Consider the following 24,546-nt stretch of genomic DNA (forward strand, 5'->3'; position numbering starts at 1 on the left):
TGGTGCTCAGAGGTAGTGTCTGCTAAAGTTGTGGCTTTGTTTCTTTTCTTCCAATCCTGAAAATATTTGTAGTCTGTTTATTTTACAGAATTCCAGGCTGCTGTATTCTAAGCTGTGTCCTGCACAGTTTCCAGCTCATGAGTTTTAATCTGTGTCTGTCTGAGAAATTTTCATTGATCTGACATCTGAAATGCAATAAAATACTATTTTCTTTGTGTAAATTACTTTGAAATCAGGTGTGGCTAATCTTGTGGGAGGCTTCCTTTCCACTTTGGAATACTTGAAGAAATAACTACAAATTAACAAACAAGAAGCTCAGCTCTCTCCAGCATGACTTAGTGTCTGAGCAGGGGTTTGGAGCTGTGTAGTGTCAATTACTCACCCAAATGTGGATGCTGTGCACAACAAATAACACCTCTAGAGGCTGTTGTAGCAGACCTTGTAAGTAATTACTCTCACACTTCACACTGCCTTCCCTCTCTTGCTTCTCTGCCTCTTGCTTGCAAGCAAAAAGCACACTGAAAACTAGGCTAGCAGGGCTTGCATGCTGAATATGCAATTTAATTACTTGCTGAATAACAGGTTTCCATCTACAAAAAGGGCAAAATCAGCCTCATTAAAACTGCAGCTCTTTTAAATACAGCAATGGCAGAATTTTCTAGACTTGCCAAAGTTTTCAGCCTGAGTCTTTACCTCCTAGAGGGTGAAAAAGTTTCTCTTTCCACCACAAGTCTACTGGGATGTTGTGTGATGGTGTCTCTGAGAGGCTGCACTGCTCTGGGCTGTGTCCTGAACACCTGCACTGCAAAGCTGCTGGGAGCTGGTGGGCACCACTGCTAAATAAAGACATTTATTTATAAATTTATTTATTTATTTATTTATTTATTTATTTATTTATTTATTTATTTATTTATTGACTTTTAGACGTCCAAAAAATTAACAGAAACCTGCCAACCTGTCATTACTTGTGAACACTCTGCCTAGACAGATGCCTGAGAGGAGGAGAGGGAGCTCAGGTGGAGAAGGAGCCTCTGACAGAGAAAAAATGTTAATTCAGTTGGTTTTTTTTGTTTTTTTTTTCCTGCATCATGTCAGCTTTGATTTCTTCTTCATCTTTGTCTACTTCCCTAAATCATCTGCCATAATTGTGCAAGTGGCCTGAATGAATGAAGGCTTTGCCTAATTAAATAGTGAAAGGCTGAAATGCAGGTATAATCTGATTATCCAAGAGAAATGACAAAATCAAAATAACGTGCAAGTGATTGCTGTGACCTATTGAACCCAAATTTAGCTTGTTGGTTGTCTTACTGATACTGCTTTGACTAAAACTGACAGCACCTTGCATGCTTGTACAACCAGCACAAATAACTTATGTTTGAGAAAAGAACCTTTGCAATGCACACCTTGATTTTAGTCACTGGTGGTTCAAGGGGGGGTGTTTGAACAAAGCTGATACAAATGGTGCTTCTTATATTTCTTGTTAATTTATGTGTAAAGAGCCAGATGACACCACATTGGGTGAAATGAATATACAAATCATCGAATTTGATTTCTTTATTTTTAGAGCTGATTTTAGACCTGTGGTAGCTGTAGAAAACAGTTCTCACTTACCAGGATTGTTTATCTTTGTCTTAAGATCTGGACAAATGTGAGCACAGATGATGTAAGGGACAGATATTACTCACCCCTATCATTGTAGTTGTTAACATTGTGCCAAACTCTGTGTTCCTGCTGTAGCCACATTCTTGACACAAAATATGTAATTATTGCTTGATCATGCCTAAATCTCTTTGTTTAATGGCTGCAAAGCAATCCAGGTTATTTTCAGGCTTTTCATGGTGTACAATGGCTGCATCTTATTGTACCTGGTAAGGGAACCAGTACATCAATTTTCTGGCTGAGGATATTCAATGCAATTTTCTCCACATGATCAGATTAGTAGCTGGTGAGCTTCTGCCTAAAATCTCTAGCAGCACTTTGTGCATCTTGCTCTCTTTCCATCTGTGACTTGCCTCCACAAAGTGCCCATTTTCCTGTAAGTCTGGTTGCCATTTCAGCTGCCATCTGCCAGCTGTTCTTTCCTTCTCTTGAGACCCCCTTTGAACCACAAAGGACACAGTCCTGGTTTGGGTGCTGGGATCCCCCACTGCTGCTGGCCACTGGTGGGTGGCACTTGGGGCTGCCCTGCTCATGACTGAGTGTTTGGATTTAGAGATCTGCCTAAAAGGGGCTGCTTTTGCCAAGGCAACATAATTCACTTTAAAAAAGTGCTGCAGCTCTTTTCCTGATCCAGCTCCATTCCTTCATAACTTTTAGCTGCCTTTCTTTTAAGAGCCTTGGCAAGCCTTGACTGTGGCCACACTCAGATGCTGAGGCAGCAGGACTCAAACCCAGCATGTTTCAGCTCCAGACATTGTATTTAAATGTGTAAGTCAAACTTCAACCCCTGGCACTCGTATTATGGCATTAGCTGGCAGGGTATTTTGCAGGAAGATGAAATATTCTGAGCAAAGACAAATGATGGGAATAGAAGTCTCTTTGATTTATAGAATTATAAAGCTTTATCTAGGCTATTTACATTTTCTTGTCCACTAAATAAGTTTAATTCTGATGACAGAAATATATGTATGTTTTGAAAATCTATTCAATTACATAATTTGATTACATTCAAAATGAGTTAAGACTCATATTGATTTCTTTCCAGAAAACCCATGTAGGGTAGTGAATATGGCTGCATAAATTGTATATTTGTATGTTTGAACTGGTCATTAGCATAGAAAGCAAGATCTTCTGATATTAAAAATAAGTACTTTAAAGGCAAAACCCTCCTCATGACACCTCTGGAAATGCTTCTCATTTCCTATGCTGAGGAACACAAAGGGAAGTTTCTAAATCCAACAGCAGTAGCACAGAACAACTTGTTCAATTTGTTATGGAGGTTTGAGTAAAGCACTTCCAGCCAGTTCAGAGTCCCAGTCAATATAGTTTCAAAGGAATCATAATATTTTTCTCCTAGTCTGTCTTTTTTTTTTTTTTTTAATCCACTTTGGAGTTCTTTCTTTAAAATTTAGCAGAAGCCAGATTGATAAAGTAGGTCCAGGCACAGGCTTTGTATTTAAGCCAAATATTATCTTTGTCTATGCCAATGCAATTAGAGTAAATGAAGTGAAGCTGCAGAGACCAGATCATCAAGAGTAAATCACTGCAGATCCTTTAACCTGAGAATGCTTACAAGACTGAGCCAAGACAAGTGGAGCTTTTGGACTTCAAACATTCATTGATATCTTAATTTTACTTGAATACTATTTTTAAAAATAATTAATAGCCAGTAACTTTGACTTTAATAGTTTCTTACTTCTCAATACTTTTCTTTCCTAATTCAAATCAGAGGTAGGATCAGAATGAGGATTTTTTTGAAATTATTCCTTTGTAAATGGGGATAGGCACTTCCCAACATGGTATTGACTGAATATCTTTTTGAACAGCTAAAGAAATAAAAACATTGATTTTGTTTGGTGGTTTTTTTTAGCTCTTTTTTGTTTTTTGCTTAGTGTAGCCTTCTCTCTAAACACTGTTGCCACAAACTTGTGGGGAAAGCAAAAGTGTTTTTCTTGTCTTGAATCAGATCCTTGGAGATTGATTAAATATATAAAAGGGTTAAAATTTTTGGGGTTTTTTTAGTTATTGGTTATAAATAAAGCCTTTATCCTAAAGGAAATTTTAAAGTAGATTTCAGTGCTGTCTTTGTGCTTTTCGTTCTAAACAGTAATTTTCTCTGATCTAACATTGCATCTCAATAACACACCTGCCCTGTAGCTGAAAAATCACAGATTCTTTCTGTGATTCAAAACTACTGAAAGCACACAAGATATCATTCAAATACCAACATGCAATACTTGGGAATGCTGGGTTTATATTTTCTGTGATTTTTCCTATTTTTAAACAATAATTTAAGATGCATTTAATTTTCTTGCCACTTATTTGCTCATGTGCAAAAAAGTAATGCCCATCCTGTTGATCTTGTTCAGACCAGAGAGGAAAATTCTTTAATGAAAATAAAGTAGTTTAGAAAATGGCTTCCCCCCTTTCAGTCTTGCTATTGGAATATTTTAAAAAGAGTTTCTCAGATCAGAAAAGTGACAAGTTAGTTGCTCAGACTTGAAATAGAACAGACAACTATCAAGAATTTTTTGGCTTTGTTTCCTTTGATATTCCATGGTATGTGTGACTCCTTTTAAAATGTTTGAGCTTTGAGCTCAAATTTGAGCTTTGAGTTGAAATGTTTGAGCTTTTCCAGCCTTGAGTTTCCTTTTCTGCAAAACCCAAATTTCATTTTTCAGGGAACAAACTCCCAGGAAATGGATGTGAAACCAAGAGCAGATTCTTGTACTTGTGTGGAGAAACTGGGAGAAATGACATTTCTGCTGCTCTACACAGAACACAGTGTAATGCTCCAAAATCAGTAAGGCTTTCCAACTCCTCAAGTTAAGTAAAGTTTAAAAATATAAGACCATACCCTAAAAATAATTTAAAAAACCAACAAACCCCTGAGCCATCTCCTTCCCCCCAGAAGAGCTGTTTGTAATGTTTAATTTCACAGTGAATGCCAAGCTTGGCTGATGTGTTATGAGAAAAGTTTAGGTAACTGTGAAGGACTTCAGTTAAAGTTTTCTTGTGAGAATTAAGCACATTGGTTCATAAGAAGCAGTATTACATTAAATATTATGAAGTGGTGTCCCTGTCCTGTTAGGGGGTGGAATTAAATGGTCTTAAAGACCCTTTCCACCCCAGGCCATTCTGTGATTCCTTGAGGTAGAACAGTTCTTGCCCTTCCTTCTTGCCCTTCTTCAATTTTCTGTCTAGCCACTCACTGCAATTGCATGCTCAGTTTTCTGTTTGAAAGTTGTCAGTCTAAAACCTGCTGGCTAGCCATGATTAGTGACCAAGGGTGACATGTTTCTCTCAGATTAATTGGAGACCAACCCTACACTGCTGGAGCTCAGCATTAATCCCTGCAGAGCTGACAGAAGCCCTTAGATGCTGGCAGTGCTTGATGTCAGCTTTGGGATGTGCCAAGTCTTTGCTAAAGTCACTGGGATCACTGGGTGGTTAATAATGTTTGTTAAAGGTTAACATTATAAAGGTAAAAAAATGAGAGGTTGGATTTCCTGACACTTGAAATGTTTCCTCCTGTGGATCCTGTGCTCAGAACCACGGGCTGTGCAGGTTCTCCTCCTGTGTGATCACACCATGGGGCTCTCCTACATGTGACCATTAAATGGTTCCATTAAATCTTATAACAAATGGGCTTGAAAAGAACAGGGCTCCCCTGATTTTGCTCTAAAAATAGATTAAAACATAAGAAGAACTAGAAAGCTGCACCTCTAGTTTGAAGTTCTAATTGCAGTAATTTTAGAAGGGCAGGTAATAAAATAGTAGTTCCATTTTTATGCTTCTACATCTTTTATCTCTTGATCTGGGTTTGTGAACTTAAGCCTTTATGGTGCATGTCCTGCTGTGAGGTTTTCCTCAGCAGTGTTGTAGTGACTGAATTTTTAAAATCTAGGTCCACATACCCATGTTCAGTGGCTCACATTGGGACCATGTTGATCTTTCATCATTGTGACTCCAATGACAACATACAATATGTGACTGAACAATTAATGTTAATGCATTTAAGGATGCAGAAACAGAGTCACAAACATTTATTTCCATCTTCATCTAGATTAATTTTAAAATTGAACTTCCTGAATACAAGGAAAGCATCTTTAGTTCTTCATCCTTTGTAGTGAAACAAAATATATGTTTTATTAACCCCACTGGAAGTGTTGCCACAAACACTTGGGGGTTAATTTAGCTAATATGACATCTGTGCATAATTATCCATCACTGTTCCTGGTGCTACTCTGCCATTCCTCTATTGAAAGTGTCAGGACAATGCTGCAAACATAATGGAGCTGGGTTTTAATCAGCACAGACACAGTAAACAACTGCTCATTATGAAGATCAGAATAAAAAAGAGGCTTGAAGTCATAACTTTTAAATAAAAAGCTGATTTTGTTAGTTAAATAAAATGATCTCAAGTTACAACTTATTTTAGGTGTATTTCCCATCTGTCTCAGTTGATAAGGAACTTCTGGCAGTCTAATGAATTCTTTGATCACTCTAACTACTAAACCTGCATTTTAACTGATCTGAAATATATTCACACACGTCTGTAGGAGTTTCCTCAAAACAACCTGTTACAGAGAAAGTTCTCAATTTCTTTTACAGAAAAATCAAGTCAGAAAAAAGTAATTTTTCTATTCATGTGGAAAAGAATATTTGAGTTGCATTGTTACTGTTGTATTAATATATATTTTGATCCTATTAAGTTTGGTTTGTTTTAAGTTCTGGAAGTTCATGTCAAATATTGAATTCAATTCACTTTATATTCATATTATATGTGTGAAGTAGCAGAGGGGAGCATAGGGAAATTAGGGTAATGATGGCCCACTTTGCTGTGCTGACTCTTCCAGCAGGTGCTGCCTGTCTATGCAGAAATAAACAGAAATAATTCAAACAACAATTTGAAATTCTTGTGTAACCTGGGTGATAATCAGGACTGCACCATGAAATCTGGCAGATGAGGTTGAATTTCTGGCATTACTGACAAAGCTCTGTTATTCAGTGTTTCTTTAGGTGGTCATTGTTATACAGCAACCTCTTCTCAGCTGCTTCACTTCCAGTGAACAGAGGAAAGATTTGCAGCTTTGTGGTGACACACCCTTGTTCCACTTAGCTTTGATTTTGGTGGTCAATATGTGGGTACATTTTCTGGCTGGGATCAGAAAAACCACAAAACTCTGTATAGATGCTCAAGCAGTGATGCACAGCATGAGCTGTATTAGTTTGCCCTATAAGTAAACCCTAGTAATATAATACTAATTATAGCATTTTTATATACTGATTTTTATAATAAATTACTGATATATTTCCATTTTCCATATAATAATTTATATATAAAATTTCTATTATATATATATTTTATATATGTATATTTTTGAAATAAAGGTGGCTTTGTGTCTTGGTAGCCTGTGCATAGAATTCTCACAAATACTATTTCCAACAGAGACTGCAGATGTTACAAACTGGATTTTGTGGGAGATTCTTTGCACTTTCACTAAAGAATAATGGCACTCACTAAGGTGACTTAGATAATTTTATTCTTATTGAGGAGTCCAGAACACTGATCTGTTCAGAGTGCCTGTGCTAGAAGGTTTGGGGTTAAAATCTCATTTTTTTTAATGTGTGTGAAGTAGGTGAAAATGTATTAAGGCAGAGAAAGGCAGAGAGAGAAGGAATCCCCAGTGTGGTAGCTAAGGGATATGAGAGATAAGGGCCTGCTGTGAAATTATCACTGCAATGGTAGTTGGGGTAAACAGATTTTGGGTGTTTTCAACCTTAATTCTCTGTGCTGTTCACTGTCATGTGAATTTACTCCATGGAAATGAGAACAAGAGATGGATTAAACCCATATCCTGGCTCTCATATGGAGGCAGAATAAATATTTGCAGCAGGTATTTTATGGAAAACCAGCAGAGAGAATGTGTTTAGAGGATGTGACCCTGGCTATCCTGGAATTCTCCTGGAATGTCAAAGGTTCAAATCTGTTCACACACTTTTTCTCAGTACTGAATTGCTGGCTAAAACCATGAGGGTAGTTTTCTTTGCATCAGCACCATATCCTCTTTTCTTTCCTCCCTCCAGCAATTGAATCCAACCTAATTTGTGGTTTGGGTCAGAACTCCTTGTGAGTCTCTTCCAACTCAGTTTACTCTGTGATTTTATTTTCAAGATGGTAAATTTTTTTGATGAAAAAAGAGTTTTGGAAAGTGGGAAAAAATAATCACATAGGCAAATTAAAGACAGTTTTATTTGTTGGATAAAGCAGTTAAAAAACACTAAATAGTTTTAAAAATACCTACTGACAGCTATCTTAAGTGGAAATAAGTCCTTCATCTGTAAAGGAGATGCTGTATCAAATCTATTCACTGGCACTGAACCACCATAAAGTTTCTCTCTGTACCAAAAATAGTAAAAGAACATCTCAACTAAGTGGTCCTCAGTAGCATCCTTTAGGGTAAGAATATGGCTCAAACATATCCCTTAGTTCTGTTCATATTCTACAAGCTACAATTTGATGTAATATCTATTTAGAGGACAAAATAATAACTGAATAAGATCACTTAAGATTCAGGCACAGATTCTTGATAGACCTTTGAAAGAGAAGATGAAAATTTGTTATGACTAGGAGACATAGAAAAGTTTTTCCTGATTTTCAGCTGGAATGATTTGTATAATTTCTGAGACAAACAATATTGGTAGTCATTTAGGATACTGTACAGTGATACCAATATCCATTCTTTATCTTGTGATAAAGATATTGTGAACTCAGCAATTTAAGAAGAGTTATTTTACACTTTGAAAAATTGAGTATTTTGCTGAGACAGCTCTCACCCACTGGGATGTAATGAGTGCTTGAAGTGCTTATTTAGATGTCACATATTTGCATTTTCTGTTAGTTTCCCACCACATCCAGAAGGCTAAACAAAGTAATGGGGTAAAGAGAAGGAATGTTTTAAATTTGTGATGGTGAACCATCAAGCCAACATTTATTAACAGCTTGATTTTCAATAAAAACAAAACAAAACAAAACAAAAAACCAAACAAAACAAAAAACTTTTTTTGTCACTATGTTGCTCTAAGTTAACTTCAACTAAGCATCTTGTGGTATGGCTACTTATCTCCTACAAGCAATTATCTGCCTGGCCCACTGATGAAAACCATGAGGCTGGAGCACTGTGAGTGTGTAATCAAAGTGATTCCCTCCCAGTGAAACTGGGTTTGGACCTTAAAGACAGTTTATAAATTACTTTCTTTTTCCCCCCTTCTGTTATCTATCTGGTAGCATCCATTTCAAATGCAAAGGCAGTGTGGTATGGCCCCTGCCAGCTGGTTGGATTTTGCTGGGAGTTGGGTGGGTGAGTGCATGATGCAGTTGATAGACCAACAGTGCAGTGTGAAAATTCTATATTCAGTTGCTCTGCTCCAGTAAAAGTGCCTTAAGTAGTAGAATAAGCAGAACAAACAATACAGGCCCTCCTAGGACAGCTGTTTCTTGACTCTGAATTAAAATTGGCTCCACTGAATATTTGCAAGCAATCCTGTGACAAAATGAGAAGTTTTTTTTGGCTGTGAGTGTACATGCAAACTTACCTAGAAAAGGGCTCAAAGTACAGCATCTGGGAAAGTGTTTTTTTCCTCTTCTCCCTGCCAAGCACTTCCACTTCATAATGTCAAATTCAGATAAGCACATTGTAGCCTGACCATTAAATGCTGAAGTGACATTAAGGAGCAGGTTTGGGAAACAGTTTGAGAGTCTCTGGAGCAGCAGATTTCAAACAGGGATGGTGCAAAGCAGGGAGAAAAGCAGAGTGCTGGAGCATGGCAAGCCTTGAATCTATAAATGTTAAGAGAGAGTTCCATTTATCCTTGCTGGGAGCTCATCAGAATCATTTTTGTCTGTCTTCTTGTGGAAGAACAAAGAAGGTAAAGGTGTTTGGGGCATCTGGGTTTTTGTAGGATGGTGGTGATTATAAAGAAAATACTTGCATGGCAACTTTTGCAAAATGTGTGTACATCATTAATTGTGATTTTAGTAAGCAATTTTTTCACAAATGAGAGGATATTTTACAGAAGAGCTACTTTAAAATAGTGATATTCCTCCTATGTCTATCTTTAAATGCAGCAATAAATTTAACGTAGTGGCTTAAATTTGTTTTGCCTCAGCTCAACAGGGGAAAAAATAAAGTACCTTAAGGGGGAGTGGGAGTAACAATTAGAAAAAAATTCTCACTAATTTTAGTGGGGCACTGTTTATGATGGAATGGCAGAATTCTAGGTAATTCCATGTTTTGTCCCCTACCAGCTGCCTGCATCCAGCAAGTGCATTCATTTCAGTGAATGCAGTGTCACACATTAAGCTGAATGTCCTGTTTACTTCAGTGAAACTCTCATCTCCAAACAAAAATTCCTATTGACATCAGAAAATAATTGCTGAAGTTTTATGCTCTGAAAACACTTATGCACAATCTCATCCTTCTTTTCTGGCTGGCCAAGGCACAGAATCTGTGGCAAAGCAGATCTCTGCCCTGTGCAGATTGCCTTATTAATTCTGCTCAGACCTCCCTCTCCAAAAATCAGTGCACTGCTGTTTTCTCATCTCTAACCAAATATTCATCATTAATCTGCTTTGCAGTAAAGCATGGTGTGTAACATGTCAGTAATATATCTGACACAAGCAATCAGGTGAAACATTGTTGTAAGGCAAGCAGGCCAGAGAAACAATTTTAAAAATTAATAAGGGAATAAGATATGTGCATTTTACATATTTGTTTTTCTTTAAACAGTTTACAAAGAAATTGTTTTCTGTTCTGATAAATCTCCAGTGTGCTTCTTGCAATGTGACTGCCCCAGAGCTGCTGTTGTAACAAGGTGGAAGCTCCAAAGCCATGGATTTGAATTTTTGGGATTACTTCTACTTCCACATGGAGACATTATTGAAGAATAGTTGATGTTCCAATGCAGAAACACGTATTTTCATCCATATAAAGCACAATGGTTAATTTGGACTCCATTAGGAAGTCTAGCATTTTCACTAGGGGTAAACTGTTGGTTTAATAATGAACTTGTCACTTTGGGGAAATGTTTATAGGTGTTTCCCTTTTGTGATATTTTTAAGTTGAAGTTGATCCTCTTGGCCTTGAAAAAAATATTTTTTGCAGTTTTGGACTTTTTCTTGAGATACAGTTATACTTGTCTGGAATAAGAAAGTATAGATTCTTCCTTTGAGTGCAAATTTTCATTTTGGAGTTTGTTCATTATCCTTCTCTGATAAAAGAAGAGGTAAGGTAAACAAGGAGCTTGTTGTCTGCATCCACAGCAATGACAATTCATGGAAAAATATAAAATATTGACTTTGGAAGTCTTACACTGATTTAGTTGGGGGAGAATCAGGCTTATATTGTTACACCAAAAAGCAAAGAAAATCTATTACACATTCTTTCTGGGCAGTTGTTGTTAATCCATTGTATTTTCTGCTTCCCTTCCCTTCTGTGAATTGTATCTACCTAGTGCCATAAATGGATTTGTAGGGAAAAGCAGTGTGGTGACAAACTTACATGATATTCCTGCTCCTCTCATTCTTCCAGCTTTGTTTTTATCTGGAAGGCCTCCTCAGCCTGATGTGGTTGTGCTGGATTTGACATGTATTATTTTATTAAAGTTATTTCTTGCTACTAAGTACTTATAGGGAAAAAAAAAAAAAAAATCCCACCTGAAAAGCAGCAGCAAATACCCACAAACCAAAACCCATTAACCCACACATGATAAAAAAAAAGGCAGAGATGAGTATCTGGCTCTACATGCCAGGATGGTTTGTTTTTGAAGGGATCCTTTGTGGTGCAACCTCTGTGAATCACTTGTCACTGGATCCTGTGGATGTGATGTATTGCCTTTCACTTCCCCCAGTAAAACCAGGCAAATCCTCAGCACAATTTTCCCCAGGCCTATTCATTCACAGAAAACTCCTGGAAAATTAGTCAAAACACCTAGAATGATACACCAGCAGAGTTATTGAGGGCTTCTTTGTGCCTGAAGTTTTTTTTGTGATTCCTGAAGATCTGCTTACCTTGGCTTCAGCAGGAGAGGAAATGTTCCCTGTACATGGTGATGCTCCTGGAAGAACTTCTGAAAGGAGAGCCAGTTTTCCACTTTTCCCTTCCCTCTGTGGAAAATGTGATTCAGTTTGCACAGCAGCTGCAATCTACTTTCACAAGTCAGCAAAGCAGCACTGAACTGCTCCCATTTTTGTCAAAGAGCTGGTGCTGTGCCAGTGCTGCTGTCTCATGTCTTGGTGTTTTGTAAGATTTGACACACACTGCACTGAGCATTTGCAAATCACTGTGCTATTTGGGAGTCTCAGCTGGGAGGTGAGATGGAGGAAGTCTGACCAAAATGAAATATTTTACTCTGCATGTCAGTTGTGCTGTGTAATCCTAAAGGAAAACACGATGCCTGAACTGGCTGCCCACTGAGATTTAGGGAAACTCTTGGGGGGAGCTACTCTGGGTATGAAGTAAATGCCAAGTGAGATGTGCATGGGGGATGTGGGGTGTGTAAACTTGGCTTTCTGCCCATTGCTTAAATTTCTGTGACCAAAAAGAAAAAAAAAAAAAAAAGAAAAAAGAAAAAGAGACTTGGAAATGGTGTGGCTGCTGAAGAAAGCAAGTCTCCATCAATTCCAGCCCCTGGTCTCTGGAATGGCCATTTGGGTTTGGCAGCAAGAAGGTTTTTTCTTTGTTGGCTTTATCTTTGTTAATGGGCAGAACACTGATTTAAAAAGTCAGCTTTGATGTCAAATAGAAAGATGTTTCACTTTGGTTTTGTGGTGCTTTGAAGATTAAATCCACGTGATTTCTCAGATCTCTTTGTTTCCCCGTTATCCTCACTACTTCAGCTGCTGTTCTCTAGGGTCTCAGACCTTGTAGGAAATGCTGCTTTCAGAGATGAAGGGGTTTTGCACTTTGCTGTTTTGCCTTTTCCTCTGTAAGTACACTTTGTGCACACCCAGGTGCCTGTTGAAGGAGCCCTGTGTTCATATCTGGTTGAAAAGATAATACCTTATAAAAGATTAGCTTCAAATACCAGGAGCAGTGTTTGAATTCAGCTTGGCTATCAAAGCTGGGGGAATGGTGGCAGGGAATAAATAAATTGCTTTTCAAAAGTGGGGACTGATCAGTGCAATGAAATCTTTTTGAGTTTTGGGTGTTTGCCAGGGCAGCAGGATGGACTTGGGTGTAAAAGAAGTCAGCCAGTTCCAGTTTCCTTTTGTGCCCCTAATTTCTCTCCAAATGTAAACACTTGTTTGTAGTGGAAACCTCAGTGTTGCACATGGTGGGAGAAATTTGGTGATTCCTGTGTTATAATCCTAGAGGAAGGCTCTATTTGTGGGAATTTATGTGTGGAGGTTAATGGCATCCAAGATTCATCAATTGTTTTCTCTCTGGAGGGACTGTGTTACATTTTTAGATGCTTTGGATGATTTTTTTTTGTTTGTTTGTTTTGTTTTTTTTTTTGTCTGTATTGTAACACATAGTAAGGAAAAAGAGGTTCTTTTGTGGTTTTTTTTTAGGTAGTTGATTCTGCAGTTGTTCTTTTGGAATAATTTTATTTTGGGAGGCAACAATAGCAATTGCCTCCTTGTTTCCCTGCAGAAATACCAGTTACCTATTGCCCCCTTACTGTACTTGAACATGAATAAGTGTTATTATAATCTGACTGATTATTTCCTTTGCTTTATTCTATGTTTGTCTTATACTATTCAGCTGGAATAATAAGATAATTTAATGAATAGCAATGAAAACAAGTGCCACTTAATTGGGAAGCTGGTGAGGTGTGAAAAGACATTTTGGGAAGCACACCTGAGTGTCTTTCTAGGATGTGTGAATCTTCATCTTTAACAAACTTGTGGGGCTTTTTTTGGGTCTTTTTTTTTTTGCATATTAACCACTGCTAAATGCAGAAAAAACAGTACATTTTGTATTATTGGATTATTATCCTTACTCCTGTGGAAAGGTGGATCTTGGGCATTCAATAACAGTCTAAATATGTGTGGTCTTATGGCAAAAAATTGGTATTTTCTCTACACTCTATAGAAAAATACCCCCAAAATCTCTATATGTAATGGGTTGTGATGTCATTCCCAGTTTTCCACCAAGGATTGTGTTTATCATCCTTTCTTTATATTATGATTGTACTTCTGTAGGATGTTCTTTGTCTTATTTCTCTCTTCCCAAGTTTGTTTTTTTCTTCAGTAAGGGCAACTTCTATTTTCAGACTCTTTTTCTGCCAGGAGTGTAAATCTGCTTCATGGTTATCTTTGACTCTGGTGATGAGAAAAAGTTTTATATACCGATATATATTTATATTTATAATATTTATGTACCAATATACCAATATTACCATATTGATTCTTTTCTCTTACATTAATACAATGAAATTATAAACAATCCCTAGATGGGAGAAAAAAAAAAAAACAGGAAAATTATTTTCTTGCATAAAAGTAATTAAAAAAATGAAATTATATTAAAAAAAATTCTTGGGTTTGTTTTATTCCTTTGAATCAAGTGTTGTGTTGGTATGCATAAGCACAGATGCTTATTTGATAAAAAATAGGCACTCTGGTAAAGGTTGATTGCTACAGTAGTGTGTTCTATTGCTAAAATCTCTCTTTTTATGGAAGAAAATATGATATTCACACTGTATACTTCTGCAAAGAAGCAATCCATGTGTGACAGTGTCTTTAAGATGTTTCCTTTATTTAATTCTCCTGTGCCTCTTACACCAGTTCCCTTTTCCAGAGTTTCAAGTGTGTATTTATAGTTAGTTTTTTTGGGTTTTTTTTTCCTAGTTTCCTTATTTTTAAATTAGTTAGAGAGTTTAGGCTTTGAATTGTAGCATTTAGTGTTAGAAAATACAATAATTAATATCGAACTGAAATATTAGTTTTTCTGGAGGGTATTTAGGGTTAGAATAGTATGTTACAGGAATAGTTTGAGTGTATCTTGTGTCTACCTTGGGAACCCAAATGTTTATAATTAGGGGGTGACTTCTTGGCCTCTTCTGGGCATTTTGACTCTGATTCTGTTTGAACTAAGATGAAGAATTATTGCTACTATGTTCACATATGAGTATCTACTCAAAGGATGTTTGAAGTGACATTTGTCACGTGAATTTTTGTTCCATATTTTATAATTCAGGAATCCCACTCATTCCACCATACCATAGTACTAATGAGAAATCTTAAAGGAGAAAGAGTGTATCCATATTTTAGGAACAGAGATGCAGGATCAGGACATGATTTATTTCCAACAAGGTCACAAGTTCTTTCAACATATTCCAGCTTTTTTTGACTTGCTCTGGAACCACCACAGACATCCACAGAAATCTTAATTAATTCTCATTGATTCTGTCATGTAATAACTTGAGATACCTGTACCCTAATCACAAGAAAAATAGGAAACAAATATCTAACGGTACTGAAATAATTGTATCAAAAGCACAGTATATATCTGCTCATTAATGTAATACTCACCTGAATAAATAATCAATTCACTTAGCACCACCTAAGCTTTAAGCCATTGATTTAATCCATGTATTTTCAGTGATGCAAATATGCATGCAAATATGTCTATTTTAATCAAAAATGGTAATATGCTTTTCATCCAGTATTTAAAGTAGCATTAAAAATTATCTTATGTCATGTGTGAGAGGGAAGTGCAGTGCTTCTCTGGGGACCTGTGGGTGAGATAGAGCAGAGGCCCAAATTTGATCCTTAAAAGCCAAAACACAATTAGAATTTACCCATGAAATGAGTAGAAATATAATAGAAAAATCACAGGTTTGCACTGTAAGCATGTGGCATCAGTTCTATTCAGTCATCTGGCATATCCCTTAATGCAAATTGCTTATTTTATCTGGTGTGTATCCATCAGGGACATTTCATTCCACATGTATGGAACAGGGATACAGCCCCACATGAATGGTCCCATCCTGCCCATTCCAGTTTTATTTCCAGAACTCTGAGTGTCTGTTGCAAGCTGTGAAATCCCTGCTTTGCAAGCATTTAAACCCTGGGAATTCTGCTTAAGTGTGGCAGGATCCTGTTTAATTAAAGGATGAAGGAATAAAACCAGCTTTCCTTCACACACTCTAACTTTTTTCCCTGATGGTTTCTTGTGCATGCACATCACTGTGAGATGTGGTGTGGGGGGGTCTGGGGACACCTTTTATCCATGTCTTTCTGTTGTCATTTCCATTCTTTTTCCCTCTCCTCCTCAACCAAGCACAGAGCAATAGACCTGCAAGCACAGCTCCATATGGAGGAGCCCATCAAGGTCAAACCACTTCCATCACTTCTCCAAAAAATGCTCATTTTGTGTTAACAATGGTGCTGCTTGAACAATTTGCAAGTTCAGGCTGAGACATTGCCATTTGTTTTGTCAAAGGTGAGCTAATGTGATGCTCTGGAGAGGCAGGGGAACCTGCAGAGGGGATCTAATTATAACTGCAGCTTATTTCAGTAACATTTCAGGAGCACTGGTGGGAGCTGTCACTTCCAGCAGAATGATGAGCTGTATTTTTGTTTCTTGCCCACAGTGTCTAGAAAAATGTTTGCTTACTGCAGCAAATTAAAGCATGTCTCTCTCCTAATCTGGGACCACCAAGCAGAGTTACTGCTGCCTGTGTTGTCCCATCCAGGGACTCCATGCAGTTTTTTCCCATCAGGATATCTAATCAATTCCAGCTCCCTTCTGGCTTCTCTTTTGTGGACATGACAAAGTCTTGGGTGATTACTTAAAAATTTCAGGCTGTTACAATAAAAAATCTCAAACCTTTTGGAGTTAAAGAAATCTTGTTTTTAATCTCAATGCTGTGTATGACAAGGCAAGAATTTAATACCACACTGCTTAAACTGAAATCAAAATGATAAAATGGGTGGCAGGAAAATTAAATTCTAGTGTGTTTCTGTAATTCCAGTTGGACTCTTTTTTCACCTGCTGTCTCCATTAACTGAATGCTGTTTCTATTACAGAAAACCTTTTTTCTTGTGTGATTTGTAACAATAAGTGCTGCTTTGCTAAAGACTGAGAACAAGTCAGGAGGGAGGAGTTTAGGCAGTAAATATTTGTGCAGAATATGGGGCTTTTTGTGCCCTGCTAGTTAAAATGTGTGCTGCTTCAGATTAAATGTAGGCTCTGCACTGGGAAAAGCTATTTAAAGAAAACTTGTTTTGTCTCTGATACTGAGAGTGTAGAAGTAGGTGAAGACTGTTCAAGAATAATTGGTTATGAATATTTCATCCATGAAGGAGTTCTCAGTGAAAAAATAAGATGACAGAGGCAGAAATGGATGAAAATATCATTGGGGCATTATGATAGAGAGGAAAAAAACCTCCTTTCTTCCAGTTTTTATAGTGTAAGGGGAAAGTGCAGCTGACAATATAGGTTAGGAAAATTTGCCCTTTAAGCATCTATGCAGAGTCTGTGCATATTTGCAATTTCTAAATAATGACTTTAAAATTTATTAATATTATTATTATTATTAGTCACTGCCCAGGATAAATATAGCAAAAATTAGGCAGAGTGGAATAGTATTTGATTCCCTACATATAATTTCATCTCCCTTTTTTTAGATGGCTTTTCCTTCCTTCTTTCCTTTTCCTGCTGGTCCACTGGATGGCTCTGTGATCACTCACATGCTGTACACTGGCATTTCTCTGTAGTGTGATCATTTGCTTAATATCACACCAGAACCTCTGCTGCTCATATTGAAGGCAAAGACTGCTGATTTTAGCAGCAGGAATAGTTACACAGAAAACATCTGTACCAGGGCAGTGGCACAGAGAGACAATAACTGGAGTGGCTTTGAGATTCCTCCTGGGAAGGTTGAAATTTCTTTGTGGAGAAGCACAAATAGGTGAAAGGGGGATTTAGTGGGTTTATAAGGTCCAGCAATATTGAGAATGAGTCCAGCTCAGGTGTACTGGGTGAGAATTTTTGAGTAGAGCTTTCAATGAGGATCTGAACTTCCCATGTCCCAGCAAGCCAGAGTGGTGTGTGATTTTGCTAGTCCCACACTGTTTGAGAGGATGCTTCCCTGGTGTTAATGTCAGAGTTAACTTGGTAAGGGAGATTTGCAGCTTTGGCCTGGTGCCTTGCATGTGTATGCATGCAAAAATATGCAATATGCTCAGTGTCAGATGCACCTCAGCATCCACAGTGTGGTGGTGCACATTTCTGATAGGAAATATTAATATCAGAGGAATAATCAGACTGGGACAGGCATGGCTGTGGTTTCCCCACTCTCATTATCTGTGTTCTTGAGGGTTTCTCTTAGAAGAGAAATGAGGAAACAAACAGAGGCAGTCTAATCTGCACTCTGCAAAATGCAAGTTGTATCTTAAAAAGATATCTAGAGGGGAAGTAAATCTTAAAGGCCAATGGTGCTGCAGTCGATTAAAACTGAGGAAAGCAAGAGCTTTTTATAGCTGTCTTTTCCTATAAATCACCAACTTCCTCTCCTTGGGAGATTGCCAGAGTAAAATCCAAGAATTTCTTGGCATTACTAAAATCAGAGGAGACCTAATTTATATTCCCAGACCTGTGCAGATCAGAGCTGGGCAGTGTTTCATTTCTGCACCAAAGCAGAAGAAGCCTCTAACAAAATCATCGTGCACATCCACGAATTAGCAGAGCACTGTGCAGTGGCACTGCTATAAATTGCACCCCAGGGAGCTGCTGCTTTAGTGCTGTGTCTGTGGAAAAAGGTCCAACACATCCCCAGTTGTGTCTGGTGTTGCTCTCTTGAGCAGTGTCTGCAGAGTGAGCAGGGTCAGGAGCCCCCAGATCATCTGCACTGCCTAACCCTGAGGTGAGGCTTTAGGCTTTGCTCTGAATCATCCCCCAGCCCATGCTGGAGCAAAGACTGGCAGCAGTGCAGAGATGTGCTGTCCCTAAAAGGCTGGGGTGCTCTCAGGTTTGCCTTTGTCCAGCTCTGGCTCTGGAGGCTGTGCCTGGAGCATTCCCACATCAGAGTGCTGATGTGAGGGGTTTCTGCCAGCTGTGCCTTCCTGAATGCTTTCCTACTCTGAATCTACAAAACCTTTTACCTGTGGGACTGGAAAAGGAGTGAACTCAGAGAGTTCATCTACTGAGAAAGCAAAGGATGGATTAGTGGAACTCTGCAGCTGCTGTGGAGTAGATGGATTATTTAATAATTTAATGCAGGCAAGCAGTCTATTTATAACTTTTTCAGTGGTTTCCCCATAATTGCTAAACAGCCTGAAAATAGTGCCAAGGTCTTAAATGATAGAACCTTTTCTAATTAGTGAGATGACATTGTCTCCTTGTCTCAGGAAAACTCACTTCAGGGCTCTGTTGGGTTCTCAGCACAACAGTGTGCTGCACAGAACATTTCCTAGAAATCAGCAGTGCTTTGGAAGGTATTTTTAAAAACAACAGAAAAAGCAAGCCCCAGCAGGAATTCATGCTATAGCTGTATCTGCACTTCTACCTGCTTGAATGGAATTATTTCAATACTTTGGACCAAATTTTTCCCTTTTTAATTAAGGGATTATTAAATAACATAATTCATTGTTTGGTAGCCATTGGAAAAGTAAAATGCTTATCTAATTATAGAAGGGATGATAATTACAAAAATGCTGTGCACCCTCTGTCTTCAAGCATTTTGTCCAAGCTAAGATTCATGAAGGAGATGAGCAGTAAGGAGGGTAAGCCATAACAGAAGTGGTAAAATATTTTCTTATCTGGGACTAAAGACATGATCATAATAAAACTAGCAATGCAAAATTATAGTTTTACTTATCAGTTTCATTTATTCTTGTTTTCTTAACATGTTAATAATTTAATACTTGTTAAAGATTATTTTTGAGCTGGCACATTACCTCATATAACTCTGGTGGGGGGAAAATAAACTGGAAGTAACTTTCAATTAGATAATATATATCTAATAACTTTTTAGACTGTTAATTAAAACAAGAATAAGATTATTATGGATGTCATTGAAATTATAGCAAAATGAAATAATAAAAAAACATTAAAATGAAAGAAGGGATGACAATATTTTGCCTGTGTACCATAACCAGTCATTTGAGCAAATACAATTCTTTTTGCTAGCAAAGGAATTTTTTAAGGGCCATGGGAGTACATAGAAATAATGAGCTGTTTTTATTAGTTCATCTTAGGGCTGGTTACATTCATCTGTACCTCCAATTTTGACACCTGTCTACATCTATACTGATACAGACACACTCCTCTTAGCTGTACATGTAGGAAAACCACACATCCATCTGTGTTTGTCCGTGGTTATTTCCCTCTTTCTTCCCTTTATTGGATGCAATCATTCCATTTGAATACAATTGAAGTGCTTAGAAAGGAGCAATCTGATTTTGCCCTGGAGACATAATCCTATTTCATATATTACTGTTTTAAATGTTCTTCTCTGACCACATCTAGATCTTTGCTTCTGTCTTCTAACACAATATAAAGTGTATTTTTCACATTTATGCCTCTTCTCCTTTCATTCTTTATGAACTCAAGGCAGTGAAAAATTGAGAGAATAAAGAATTATTATTTTTAATTTTTTTTTGGCCTGAGATAATATTAAAAAAACTCACCCAAATTTAATTTGGCAAGGTACTTACAATGAATATCTTTCTTATGATGGGTGGGTTATGCTAGTTCTAAAAGACTTTAAAACTTCTTCATCAGAGATGACCTGTATTTACTTTCTCTAAATTAGCTCTAGGTGTTTAAGGCTTTATTTATATTATTTATTATTTATACATTTTATATTATTTCTAGAGGAAATTGTTTGTGGGATGGGGGGACATGAAGAGGAGAGCCCAAACTCCTAATTCCAGATATTTTGCAGCAAGTATTTGTTGAGATGCTCAGAGCTGTCCTCTCACAGCTCCGAGGGGTGGAGAATCCTGAAGAGAGGGAGATCAGAGATTTCTATATCAAACAAAGGAAGAAATTGCATTGAGGTCTTAACTTCAAAAAGCTTTCCAGGGCAGCAAGTCAGTGTTTGTAGTGGAGGGAAAAGGGACAAGCAGGAGAGGCAGGGGAGAAGGGAAGGCTGAGTCCCAGCTCCTCTCAGAGGCACTGGGGCTTGTGTGGCCAAGGCACTGCACAAAATTATTCCTCATGTCAGGCAGAAGAGATTTCTAACTCAGCCATCAAGGAGATAAGGCTTGGCTCTGAGCAGCTCTTGGGTTTCATTTGAGGCTGATGTAATATTTATAAGGCAACTTTGGTGTCTTCATTTTCCCAGAGTGTGAAAGAATAGAAGATGACGAGGTCTCAAGTCTTCTGTAACTTTAATACCTGTACTAGGTCTGAGCACAGCTTTGCAGAGAGGCTCTGCAGAGTGCCATAGCTCTGTGTGCAGTGGAAACAAAGATTAAATAACCTGTGCTTGGGGACCATCTCCTTATCTTGTCCTCAGTGAATTTTCTTGAGAGCATCACACTGACATTTGAATAATGCTGTTGAGGCCTGAGAACTTGGGCTGGCTCTTACAAGTGCAGAAAGTAGTTGTTAAATTAGTTAAACTAATTGTTCATCTGTGATTTAATGATGAAATTTGGAATTCTATTGATCTGAAAATATTTGCATGCTCCTATGATTATTTTCATACTATGTCTTCCTGTCTGAACTGTTCGGGATGAAGCAATTGGGTTGTAGTAACATTGAGTTATCTTGTTTGACTTGTTTTTGTTTTTCTCTCTCTGTTTTTATTTTTCCCTATTTATTTATTTATTTATTTACTTATTTACTTTAAGAAAGACACTCCTTTTGCTGTAGGGTCTAGCTCTGGAAGTCAGGATGAAATCCATTCCTTTTCCAGGGCTATCTTTGTGTCTGATCCCTATCACTGCTCTAGTTGTTTCTTGGCTCTTTCCCTCCCCATGGACAAAAGTTTAATGGAATAGTGCTTAAGTGAGAGACTTTACACCAAGATTTCTTAGTGGCTGTACACAGATTTCTGGTGCTTGTTCATGCAGTTCAGGTGGATCACGGGGAATACCTAAGAGCAAGCTGTTATCCAGAAATGGAATGGGGATCCAGGAAAGCTCTGCTCTGTTGTCTAAAGAAACAACAGAAGTGCATGGGCAAAAGTGTGATGGTGTTCACAGGGCAAGGAGCAATCACTTTGCCCGGTGCCTGGAAACCATGTCCATTCCTTGGAGCCTTTTCCCACAGCATCCAGGGAATTAATTTTAATAAATACACACAGTTAAAATTTATTGTTTCATTGAGTACCAGTGAGAAGTGTCAGCACTCACTGGGATTCCAAGCTCTCTGTGTGGATGGTGAAGCAGCAGCAAAGAGAAAATGTGGTCCATTGGCAAGACAGCAGCAACTGCTAATTAATTTGGGAAACAAAAGAGGGGGAAAAATTCTTAAGCAGTTTGGGCTTGAGCTAAAATAGTACAGCAAGATTAAAATCAGTAATTGTCATGGGTGTTAATTGGAACTGGGACCACACATAAAAAATGTGACTCACACACATGTGTGCTAAAGAAGTCTGAGTCAGGTTACAGAGAAAAATTACCTTGCTGTAGCCTATCTTTGTATATTAAATAACTTTTTCCTCTGTGCAGTGCATGAAGTCTTTAGGGAACAGAGCTTATTAGAACTTAAGTGATAGCCAATACATTTGCCTGCATCCTCTCAAAGTTTGAACTCCCATATGTCAGCTCCAAAGCTGCAAACTCAGCCACAGTATTAAAGATCTTGGAGTCCTAAGGCACTGATCCAGCCTGAATGGAAAGTCCTTCATTTTCTTCATGTTATTTTAAATTTTCTGACAAATCAAATGGCATTATAAAGACATTTAGAGGGTTTAGCTCAGCTTCCTAAATCCTTTGGTGGATCATAAATATTTAAAGTTGATTATTTAAAAGAAGGGAGATAAAGGAGGATATTTACCTGTGAGCTAATTTAAATAAAAATATGAATATGTCTCTGCATAGAGTTTCCTTTCTTTAAAATCTCAACTATCAACTGCTAACTTGTGAAAATAATTTTGTTCTTCAGGAAATGTAGAGAAAGATGGATATAAACCTGAAAATCTTAATATACTGTCAGTTCTATATAAAACCTTTTATATATACTCCAGTCACATGGATTTCAGTTCTAATAGATGTTTGTACAGAAAGCTCACTTCTGATAATCTTCCCTAGAGAATAATATTGGATTGCAAAACTGTTGCAGGTTGTCATTCAACTGTTTATTTAATTCTTTGCATTATAATTCTTAATTTTATAATTCTTTAAATACTTAGAATTTTATAATTCTTAAAAGAATTCTCCTCCTGCTAGCACCTTCACACCATTAATGTGCCTTGCTCTGGCACAGAAAAGTCTAAGGGCTTGGAGGTCACAGCAGTGCAGAGCCAGTTTTTTCTAGAATTGATGGGATTTGGAAGGACTTTTGGGTAGGGAAGGGGGTTAGCTGCAGGATCAGCTCTGCTGCTCTGGTTGCTGAAGCTTTAAGGAAGCAAACTTCCACTGCATGCCAAGTACTTTTAGGAGTGTATTTCCCCCCCTCTCCTCTGCTAATCTGAGGCAAGCCTGGGTTGCATCAAAAAATCCTTGAATATGATATTATTGTGTAGGAAAGTAATATTGATATTGATTGTTGCATTTTGGCTATAGGAGCAGTGGAAAGGATAATGCAGCACAGTTCTTCATGTAATGGAGAAGCAAAAGAGGGAGAGCTTTATTAAAAGAAACTCTACACTTATATAGAGTAGTTTTTGCAAAACTGAATAGAAAAGGCTCACTGGTCCAAGAAGGCAACACCTCTCTGAAAACATGCTTTCTGCAAAACATCACAATTCACTCACACAGCTCTCACACACCCTGCAGGTGTTTAATTGTTGTAATTTCTTGTCCTTGAGCAGCCTGAGAAACCCAAAGGTTCAAGGCTGCTTTTCCCTGGTTCCCAGCAGCATCCAGTGACACAGCTCCACCTGGTAGGAGATGGAAGTGGTCCAGGAGGAGAGCAGGCTGCTCCCCCAGGCTCACACAGCCTCCTCCTGTGCAAACAGAGCTTCTGTCCCATGGAATTCACTGGTGTTGGACTGCTTCCCATGGATGTGTGCACCCTTACTGGAGAGACTGGGATAACGAGTCTGCAGCTCAACACTGCTTCTGATCCTGACATGCTTGAATTGAAACATTCTCCATCGCAAATTAAAAGCCTCTATTCACTTTTTTTTAAGCAAATGGATGAAATAGCACAAAGATGCACTGACCTCCATGGTGTGCATGACCCTTGCAATTACTTTTAATAGAACTTCCCATTTATGTTGGAGCTTAGTCACTCTAGTCAAAATTTGTCCATCTTGGGCCAGAGATGTGAAGCAACAAAGTTCTGCTAAGGAAAAAAAAAAAAAAAAAAAAAGATTCCTATTAAGTGCCAACACTAAATTAAGTCCCTGCTCTTCCTGTTGGCAGTGTGGAGCCAGGCAGAAGGCAGAGCCATATGTGCTTCTCTTAAGTGCTGATTTGCTGAAGTGTTAGCCAGATTTAAGTGTTCTCCTTTAACTGCTAATAAGTGTGTTCTGGGACAAAGAGTTACGGTCCAGAAAATTACCATGCTTGTTTCCAGTATTTCAAAATGTGGTTTGGTGCTGGAATGGAAAAAAGAAAAAAAAAAAAAAGATTTTGACTGTTCATATACATTCTGACACATATGAAGCTATTAAGCATAAAACATAAAATCTCTTTTCTAATATTTTGCAGCATCTGCTGTGGGAAGAAATAATTCTAAACTTTAAGGGAAAGCAAACACATGACAAGAGGCTGGAAAAAGTGATCAAATCAATGAAAGTATAGTAAAAGTAAAGGCC

Source organism: Oenanthe melanoleuca, chromosome 7 (genome assembly GCF_029582105.1).
Source record: "Oenanthe melanoleuca isolate GR-GAL-2019-014 chromosome 7, OMel1.0, whole genome shotgun sequence".
NCBI lineage: Eukaryota > Metazoa > Chordata > Aves > Passeriformes > Muscicapidae > Oenanthe > Oenanthe melanoleuca.